Below are 10757 nucleotides of genomic sequence, written 5' to 3' on the forward strand. Positions count from 1 at the left end.
GCATGAATGCTCATCTGTTATGAAAATGCCAGCATAAAGCTGCCATGGCACAATTTAAAAGAGGTGAGTTTTAAATTTAAAAGAGGTCTGAGTTTTTATTTACCCAAAATTTTTTTCACAGAGCTGAGATTTGAAGTGTGTACAAGCAACTCCACCCTAGCTCTGCAGACCACAGGCTGGATGGTGGCAGAGCACGCAGGTCCACACTTGTGATTGATGTTTTTGATAGGTTACTCCTGGGTACCTTTCCATTTCTTGTCTAGGTACTGTTTTGCTCTAAGGAGACGCCTGATTCTCCCACCCAGTCCAGGGCACCGTGGTTTATCTCCTTGAGGGAGACACCCAGCAGTGAGAGACACTGTGGTGCCCAGCTTTGAGGTGTCTCCTCCCTTCACCAGCCCAAGCTCCAAACTGCATTTCTTTTCTTGCCTGGAGGACGGCTCTAATCATACTTATTTGTGTATTTTTAATACATTTGCACAGTTCTTTGAAGATTTCTGAATGCTGACTTACAGCAAACCCATTTTTTAACCTCATAGTAAATCTCCTGGTCCTCATTAAAATGAATAACATACGTTTATATGCGTATAATTCATTTTGCATTAAATAATACAGCTACAGCAAGAGCTACAGCTGTAATACATCTTACAAGGTAAAGATCAACAAAAATGAATCTTATGTGTTGTACCATTAGCAAATCACTGATTCTTTCTCCAGGTGGAGGCAGGCATCTCAAGAGGGGAAAAATATTTCTAGAATGACAGTAAATTAGTTCAACAGTAAACATGCAGTAATGAATTCCTGGACTAGAAGAACATGGCTATTCTGCTGCAGAAATTAGCCAAGTTAGCTGGGAAAATTATTTGAATGCAGTCAGAAAATATCCCAAATGGTACCAGAACCTAATAAATGCAGACAAAGTTTTCAATCCTTCCTTCATTGCTCTGTGTGTGAAGTAGAAAAGGATTTAAAAGGAAGTTAATGTCAGCAGAAGTCAGTACAGCTCCTCATGAACCTGACTGCGCTCTCATGGCTCCCAGATGGTTATCTCCTCGCCCAGCTCCAACCAGCCCATCTAAGGCATATCGATGTATCACATGGAGTAATTAAAACAAGCACAGCTTAGGGGAGATAAACTGAAAAACCCTGACAGCTCCTCAGCTGGTTTAAATCAGTACAGATCCACTGATGTCAACAGGCTTTTGCAAATTTACACAAACTGAGAATCTTGTCCCGTGTGTCCGCATTTCATCCAAGCCCGGTTTGGACTCACTGCAGCTAAGGCGTGAGATGGAAAAGATGTTTCTAGAAAGACACTCTATTCCCTTCATCCCAGACCATCTTGGTTTCAAAGTGGCTCCTTGCCTAAGTTAGAGGGTAGCCCTGGCTGCTTGGGTACTTGCCTGGCCGCAGTGCAGCAGCTTTCAGGTCAGTAGCACAGGAAGAGCATCACAGGGAGGAGACAGAGTGAGGAGGTGGAAAAGGTGAAAAGAAATGAAAGAACAATCAGGCAGTTGTAGAAATAAAACAAGCTTTGCCACTAAGTTTCCTGGACAAATCTGGTTGGCTTTAAACTATCACCCCATATTTTTCCAAGTCACTGACTAACTTCTGAGTCTTGGTGTTTGACATTCCCTCTGAGTCACCACAGAACTTTGTGCCCATCTGTTCATGCATTCATTCTCCTGATCTATTGCCTCTGCAACAGCACCAGAACAGCTCTACAATTTATTACAGTGCCTTTTTGGATCTCCACACTCCATCACAATTTTTTTTCATTCTTGGGAAAAATACAAGAAAACCAAACCCAAATCCAGATTTCTCAGCTCTTCCTTCCTTAGTGGTGTCTGCTGTCTGGATTCACAGAGTGTTTTAAATTAGTGATCACAGTCTCCTGATGTCAGGACAAACTATCTGATACTAGTCAATTATTTGCCACATTTACAAGGAGCCTTTGTGGCCACAGACAGATCTATTTATTTCATAACATTTTCCTTCCAAACTGTTCCCATTTTCTACAGATCTTTCTCCATCTTTAATTAATTTTATTTTTTTCTTTCAGTTTCATATTAGTACGACATGGTTGGGTCATTATTCTTCTGTGCCACCTTCAATTTTGTTTCCCACTGCAAATGAAGTAAAACAAATGGACCCAAAAACTAATGTAGAAAATGAAAGTTTATTTTTGCTTTTTAAATCATGCATATTTCTTTTCTGATATTCATGACAACGAACAAGAGACTTAATCTGTGACCCATTTAAACTTGTTTCAATATTTCCATTGAGAAACTTCTGAAAAAAAAAATATAATAAACCGTCTGCTTCCCTCAGGAGAATTCTAAAAGAAAATAAGTAATTGTTTATAATTTCTCCTTCATCAGAAATCAGTCTAGTTATGCTACTCTTTCTTGAATTTTATTTCAAAAAGTTGAATGGAATTCTGTATGTGCAATGGACTGTCCATTTATCCCACATATACAAATTAATGACAAATTTTCACATAGTTCTGGTAGTTGTCATTATTCTGTGAAAATTTATATATATATATATATTTATATATATTAATATATATATATATTTATATATATATTAACTTCCTATTTTTATCTTAAATTCTGCTGTTTCATTATCTGAAAGATTCATCTGTGTGACTCTTTAGAGAGACCAAAGACTGTTTATTCGCCAGAAATATTTGAGATTAACAACTCTGCAATAGATGGGAGCAGTGCTGAGGGCTGTAAGGATTTACTCCAAGCAGCAGTGCAGTCTGACACTTTTCAGTTGTGTTTACTGCCATCAGAGCAGTATCCAGATCTCACACACAGTTTTCATTAAGGCTGATGGGAGATGTTTCAGTGGAGACAGCCATGAGGGCACGTTTACCCCAATGTGTTGGACACATGCACAGCCCTGGCGGACACTGTCACGAAATCTCACCAGGCTGTCTTTGAAGGGCCATGCAAATGAGTACATCTTTATAGACAGAGAATTTGCTTGATTTTGTCTTGGCTAAAAACCTGGTCCTCGGGTTGCTACTAGTGGCACACTTTTCTTCAAAACAGCTCCTTTTTTGGGTTTTTTTCAGTGGTGTTGATAATGCTGGAAAAAAGAGACAGAGACAAAAGATGAAAATTAAAACAAACATCTAAAAACTTAAAAGCTAAATTTAGATTTTGATACTGTAAACATGACTCAAGGTTATAGAAAAATTTAAGATTATTCATAAGCCTATTCAAGACTTCTAGAGAGGAAGGTTTGTCTTGTATAAAATACTTGACACTTTTTTCTATAGACTCACGCTTATATAACCTTCAGAGCACACCTCTCATTTAAAAAGGTGTAGAGGAAAAATCTGTCTTTTGCATATACCTGCTAATATATTTATAGTACTCTGACATTTCATACACTAAATCTTGCTTGTGTTGAGTGTGCCCCCTTCAAGTCAGTGGAGTTTGCCCTGCATAAGTATTAACAATCTGACCGTGAATTTACCTCTGTATTTATTTCCTGAAAACATGCAATTAGAGAAGGAAGAGACACTAAAGATATAGAAAATGAAAATACTTGGGACCCACTTTTTTCCCAATGGCTACATATTACATATTGAAATATGCTTGAACTATTTTACTGCTCTGCTCAGAGATGACATGCAGTGATAGTTTGCAAAGGGAGAGAAGGTAAAAGGAAAGATATGCCAAAGATATGCAGAAATAAAAACATTTCCAGGCTGGAGGTTCCTTATTTTTTTAGCATCAGTCCTAGAAAAATATGTATTTTGGCTAGCAGGTTTTTCTTCAACCTACTTTGAGGGCAGCCTTTAGTAGGATCACAAGCAGCCAAATACAAGCTGTTACAATGCTACTGATGACCCTGGTTTACATCCATGTTGAATCTGGCCTATGACTGTGCAATTAATGAAAAAATAAATTAAACAGCTTAGTCACTAAATTAAATATCATCTTAAGCCAGAAGAAGAAATTTTAGAAATCTGACATTGGGTTGAAAGACTTGAATTAGCAGCAGTTTTCCACTTTTAACAACTGGAAATAAGATGTATTTCTCAATTCTTTGAAACATAGTGGATTCCCTTACTTCATCTCATATATTGTTAATATATATAAGCCATGCTAAGTACTTAATTTTGCAATGCATATAAGAGCACAAAAGCATAATTTCCTTGTGAATTTCCAGTGTTAAAATGGTTATTTTTAACTGATTTAATGAATTTACTTAAATACACAAGCTTTTGTATGAGACAATTAACAAGCACATATTACTTTGAAAATCCAGCAATGTGTATTTTGTTCCTTAATAGGTCTTCGCAAAAAATCTCCCTCATACTTTAACCATGCCAGCTTCTACTTTCCAGCATGTGCACTCACTGTAGAGCAAAGCTGGGCTTTCTGTGGCAGTGCCTGGTTACTTATCTGAATACTTCAGTGAGAAATACACTACAGGGAGAAATGCAGACATTTGGGGAAATGGGTGTCTTGTTTTCCATGCCTGAGGACAAAATGTACTGTCAGGCACCAGGAGTGTTGCACTGTGCAGTGCTGGCCGAGAGCTCCTGTGCAGGTCTGTAAATGTCACAGATCATATCCAAGATCAAACCTGGTCCCAAACTGTTAAGCTGTGCTTTCACCAGCACCCTGTACTCCATTCTTTCTGTCTGGATATTTTGAGTTTTAGTAGTGATATATTTTTCCAAAAGACCAAATGAAATTTTTTATGATTTGAACTATTATAGCATTACAGAAATATGACAATTTTTAGATGATGCAGCTTTCTTAACTCTCTGCACCATGAACTCTGTATTTCTGTATTTTAACAACACAGCTAAAACTAAAAGTTTTAATCTCAAAGAAAAAGGAAAAAATAAATAAGGATACATTGAAGAGCCTTAGGTTTGCAGATGCCTAAAACTTAGTTTTGACTCTCAGTGCAGTGCCTCTGTATCTTGGATAGAGCTGCTTGGTCACTTGGTGTTTGGGTTGTAAAAGTTAAAAATTTGCCATGTGGCACTGAAGTGATATGTTTGTTGACTTGGTAGCATAAAAATAGGGTCATGTTTGAGACAGAATCACAGAATCATTAAGGTTGGAAAACACCTCCAAGACCATTGAGTTCAATCATTAACCCAGCACTGCCAAGTTCACCACTCAGACATCTCTGAGCACTACAGCTGCACATTGCTTCAACATTATCAATGCCAGTGATTGCAGCACTATCCTGGGCAGCCTATTTTAATGCCTAACCACTCTTTCAGTGAAGAAGGTTTTTCCTAATATCCAATCTAAACATTCCCAACTTGAAACCATTTCCTCTTGTCTTCTCTCTTGTTACCTGGGAAAGGAGCCCAACCACCACCTGGATACACCCTCCTCTCAGGGAATTGTAGAGAGCAACAAGGTCTCCCTTGAGCCTCCTTTTCTCTAGGCTAAACAAGCCCAGTACAAACTTGGCCCAGTTCTTCACTGATTTAGGATTTTCCTGCTATGGGTTAACTAAAGAGTGTATGACATGCAAATGCAAATTCAGTGAGTTGCCACTGGAATGATCAGCTTTCCCTGGGCAAGAATTAGGATAAATTAATAAAGGGATAAGTGATGCCCCTGTGCCATCCATACTCCCAAACCCAACAGCAAAGTATCCAATGGGTTAGCTTTTCATGCAGGGAAGAATTTTCAGCTGTTCCAGAGAAATTAAATTATGTCATAATTGTAGTTGTTGAGAAGATATGGGAAATGGAGGTATTTAGTGTGAGGAAAGGAGAATGAGTCAGAGATCCTTAGCTGCTGTGAATCAGTGCCCTTGCACAGGACTAACTAGATTAGCTAATTAACAACACTTGGTGTTACACTCAAGAGACCAATAATCAGAATTGATTAAGGAACAGGCAGCTTTACATTTAAAATTGGTTTTCATTTCACATAAATTTGATATAAAGGGCCACAGATCTATATAGTAATCTGGGCAAATCAATTTAGGAGTAGCTCAGAATAAGTAACATTTTCACAATATCTCTTTTTCTTCTTTTCATTATCCAAAGTGTCTGTACACTTAACTTAAATTACATTTGTCTTTTAGACCACTGCAAAAAAGTGAAACAATTTTTCTCCCAAAAGCTTTAAATTTGTAAGAGGTCTATGAAATAGACTGGTAGCCCAAATTTAGTGCCTATGAAAAAGTGCCAGTACTAGAAAAAAAATAGCTCTTCAAGTCAAAAGAGGGAAAAAAGGAGGAAAACTATTTATGGTCTTTCCAAAGCAGATATTTTCCAAAAAGTATGTCATCATAACTAAGGACAGTCTAAAATTTTAGGTCAAACTTTTGCAATTATTTGAAGTAAGAGTAATATTTTTAGTATTATTTAAAATGGTTTTCATGTTTAAGTTATTTTAAAAGCTTTTTTCCTCAATTTTCTTCATTTCCAAGCAAAATATTTTGTTATCTTGGAGCAGCACGATTTCATTGAGAGAACCTTGTAAAGGAGGATTATGATATTTCAAAAATTTCCCCAACTGTCTCCAACTTCCATTTCCTTCCCAGCCTTTTCAGTCACTTATGCTTTTTCCCTTTTTCTTATTGTTGCTAAGGTGCAGAAAATAACCCCTTGTTTTAACAAATCTGTATATTTGAATTCAGCAGAAACTCCACGTTTGGGGTGATCTTAATATCTTACTTTTAAAAAAAGGTAAAAATAATCCAGGTTAAACTATAACCATGGAAAGCACCAAAGGGAAAAACCAGAGAAATTGACAATACATGCAGACACAGAGTACAGAATCAATATTGTTGTTGTCACACAGCCTTTCACTCTAATTTTTATTAGGCAATGGAAAACCTGTGCAGAGAAGCCTGTTTTGCCTGGACTGGTTAGAAGAAGGGTCCCAGCTCTGGCACCCATCAGCACAGGTTAGTGACTTCTGCAATGACCTGAAATAGATAATTTAGAAGGTTTTTTTGAGTCTCTGCACTGCTATCCATTACCCAGGCCTGTTTTAAAATAGATTTATGCACGTGTGCATTGCAAGCAGATTTCCAAATTAGATTACCCTTTTTTTCCCTCTAAGTTACTTGGAACAACTTGCCAGTAAAAAGAGTGTTTGTTAATTGCCTTAAAAAGGGTATTTCCTACTACCACCCTTCTCCTTCTGGAAAAAATATATTTAGCCAGATTTTGTCAGTGTGATACATGTTGGATCTCTCTTAAAACCTGATAACCAGATTACTTGAGAAACTGGAACTCTTCCAAGACAGCCGTTTCAAGTTTCTTGGTAAATAGTCTGTACATTGTATATATTTGCGAAATGTACATTATTTACTTTATAAAGTCTTCTGATCTTCCATAAATCTCTGCTCACAGAGTAAATTTCCAGGCACTGTTTCCCACTTCTTAGGAGTTGGCCTCTTCATCTCTGTAATGCCACACATGAAGTCACATGGAAAAGGTTCACACGGGATGTCTTTGAAGTGTAGCCCTTGGACTTCACATGGACCAGCTTTCCAAAGTGAGAAATACAAATTATGTCTGTTTATTGTCTCCATGAAAAAAAATCAGTGCTTTGTTTAAAGTCTGTTCTGAGGTGAGCACATGCTTGTCTCTGTGGTCACTGACATTTTTTCAATAATGTGAAAACAATGGTTAAAATGGTGAAATCCTATTCTTTATATGATTTGATTCTTGTATTATTTGAAGCTTGCAGGATGCATTTTTGTCATTTTTGGTGGTGGCAGCTCTGTTTTCTAAATTTTTTTGTTTGGGTTGGGTTTTTTTAATTACACTATTTGACTGGAACACTGTAAAGAGAAATGATCCTTTGCTCCTGTCGCTCTTGGTTCTCACTGAAAGCAGGCTGGTAGTTGCAGACAAACCAAGCCTGCTGTGCCTGCCTTCAGCCTGAGCAGAACAGGCAGATTGCAAACCAGCCTGTATCTGAAATCTGCCCAGCTGTGTGCAGGTAACACCAGCCTGAGACAGGAATCCCTGGACATGAAGATTTTCCTGTTGCTTTGGCTGATTTCACAGCGTAGACATGCTCACAATAGAGTCCTGTTCTGTAGTACTTGTCTCTGCAGACAAGGATCACTTTCCCACCCAAATGTCAATCCTCACCAAACTTAGGAGCTGTAATAGAATTATTACTCTTCCATCAAGAGAGCAGACATCATGATGTAGCTTGACAGTGTCTCTGTGATGGAACCAGAAGCAGAAGCCAAATCTCCCATAGAGTTCTCAACTCTTGTCACATTATGGGGTATCAAGAGAAATTTCACTGAAGTAAAAGAAATTATTTTTCTTCTAAATACCTAGAACAGGCTGAAAAATGAGGTAATGAGATCCTAAGAATTCCCACTGTTCAGCAGGTATTTGACCACTCTGTAATGTCATTTGGACTTAAAAACCGCCATCCTTTAAATGGAGTACCCCTCTTCTGGAAGAGCTGTGTTTTAAGCTTCTGATGCAAAACACCTCAAGGTTGGCATAAATTCAAAATCACACTTCGGTCCAGATCCAAATTTTGTACTGCTCCTCAGCAAGCTCAGCCAAGGACCCCTCTCCTAACATGTGTGGATATTGGGGTATTTGAAATCCAACTCCAAATTCCAACTTAAGCCACGGTCTAATGTAAACAAAGTTAATGGCTTGTCAGCATGGGGCTGTAAAACAATGTGGGTACTGTCATAATATTGATGTAAGGAAACTTGAAATATATAGCCATTTTTCTGAATATAACAGTGGCTTTTGCTCTTAGGGAAAAGTCATTAAATTAGTATGTCCAGGTTATGTAGCAGCCAGAGAAAATATACAATTGTGGCAGCCAAGAAATTACATGGAAAAGAAATTGTGCCCTGACCCATTGACCGCAGTGCCAAACAGTGACTGCCATTTAGTGTTGTATCACCTGGGTTTTATACCCACGTGTTACAGCTCACAGGCAACTGTGCCTGTGTGGAAACAGGAGAAACACATGTTTGACCTGCACCTCTCAAGGGGTGGCTGAAGTATGAGCCAGGCAGAGAGTTTGAAAGAGTAAAGAAAACAAAATATAGATACTGCACTGGAATATATAATTTATTATTGGTTTGTACCAATGAAACTTGTTGGCAGCAGTATATCATTAACTGATGATGAATCAAGGTCAGCTTTAAAGACTCAGGTGGAATTTCTCAGGTGACATACTACAAACTCAAAGTGTGGTTATTGCTGTTCATCTGAAATCTCAAACAAACTTCCCTAAGGATTACCTTCTAAAACAACATAAAATAATTTGAACTGATTTAATGATTCACAACTGTTGGAAAGTAAGTGTAATTCACTTTGCAGTGATCTGTAGAAACTGTGAATACTCAATTATTTCAGCCCATCTCTGTAATAAATTATTTTAGCTTCTGAATTGATTTATGTCAGTATCCTTTCATTTTCTCAAAATTACCCAAGAGTTTATAATACTGAAGTGCCAAAAAATTATTTTATATTTAATATTCCTTTTGCACCTTATTGTGCATTTTTAATCTACAGGAATCAGTGCACAATATATTCTTAGTGTGAAATTGTGGCCAAAGAACTTTTTTCATGCACAGCAACAGCTACTCAGTGTAAAACATGTGCTTGGACACATAATAATTTTGCTGAGTTTTTGCGAGGTGTGCTCTGAGACCATGCTCTGTCGTACTGCTATTTTGATTTATACCACTAAAAAATCTCACTATCCTTGTCTGTGTTACATTAAACTCGAAGTTATACATGATGGGATGAGTTCAGATAAAGATTTGGACTGATTCTGGGGCTTTGGAGAGATAAAGCATTAATACTTTCCAAAACTTCAGCAATGATTCGGATTTGGGTAAGGGCCCATGTCTGATTATGTTTAAATATTTTGACATGCATGGTATTCTATTTTATGAGATAGAGATATCATAAGAACTTCATTTGTGCTGTTAGTCTACACTATGGAAACAAATGACATGCTTCACCCATATTGAAGAAATTCGGGATGAAAGATCACAGAGCAAATCATGTTAATGTATAACACATACAAGAAATATTACAATTAAGAATTTACAGATGTGACTCAGGGATAGGCACTAATTACATGAGAAGTAATGTATTTAAACCCAAGCTTCCAAATTAATCACCAAGATGACCTTCTGGCTTTCTAGGCTTGTGTGAGCAAATATTGTGGTAACGTATCACCATGGTAGAAAATTGTATTTTTAGTAAGGTTGAAAGGAGTGGTGGTAAAGGTTGAGCAGCTTTTCTCCATTTCTCAAATTTGAGGCTGGAAAGTCTATACTGACCCTATTTCTGCTGAACTGGGATTGTCTGAATTCAGGTCTTGCTCAGGGTCAGCAGCTGTGTTTCTCTCTAGATGCTTGCCCTGATGTGCAGCTTGGTTTTTGTCCTGATGCTGATTCGGTCAAGTACCTAAGTGTCTAACCTGTCCTTTGATTGCAGTCAGTTTTAAAGAAAATTCATAAAACTTTAAATCCCTTGCTAAACTGTCCCATGGAGCACACTTGTTCCAAACCAAGCAAGTAGAAGTTCTACAGGGTGAGGAAAAAGAAGGATTTAGCTAAGGTTTACCAGCATGCCAAAGGACACTGTGAGCACAATCTGACAAAATGAAAGTTGATTTCAATAATTTTCTTTTGCTTTAGGAGACTTGATACATTTTTATCTTGTTTATATATTGCCCTTTACCAGCAGATAGATGAGAACCTAGTCAGCATCTTGGACATAAATGCCATGTCTT

At 37.6% G+C, this 10757-nt stretch overlaps 1 protein-coding gene across 1 annotated transcript in view; it reads left to right on the plus strand.

Annotated features, from left to right (window-relative positions):
- The window catches only part of LOC111923233 (uncharacterized), a 124649-nt gene extending 115251 nt beyond the window's left edge, over positions 1-9398 (plus strand). Inside the window, exons 4-5 of the mRNA XM_086885609.1 lie at positions 6833-6915; positions 7401-9398. The gene's annotated coding sequence lies outside the window, so the exon portion shown is untranslated. The remainder of the gene's footprint in view (positions 1-6832; positions 6916-7400) is intronic.
- The last annotated feature ends 1359 nt before the right edge of the window (positions 9399-10757 follow it).

This window comes from Cyanistes caeruleus, chromosome 4 (assembly GCF_971803275.1).
Source record: "Cyanistes caeruleus chromosome 4, bCyaCae1.hap1.1, whole genome shotgun sequence".
NCBI classification, from domain to species: Eukaryota; Metazoa; Chordata; class Aves; order Passeriformes; family Paridae; genus Cyanistes; species Cyanistes caeruleus.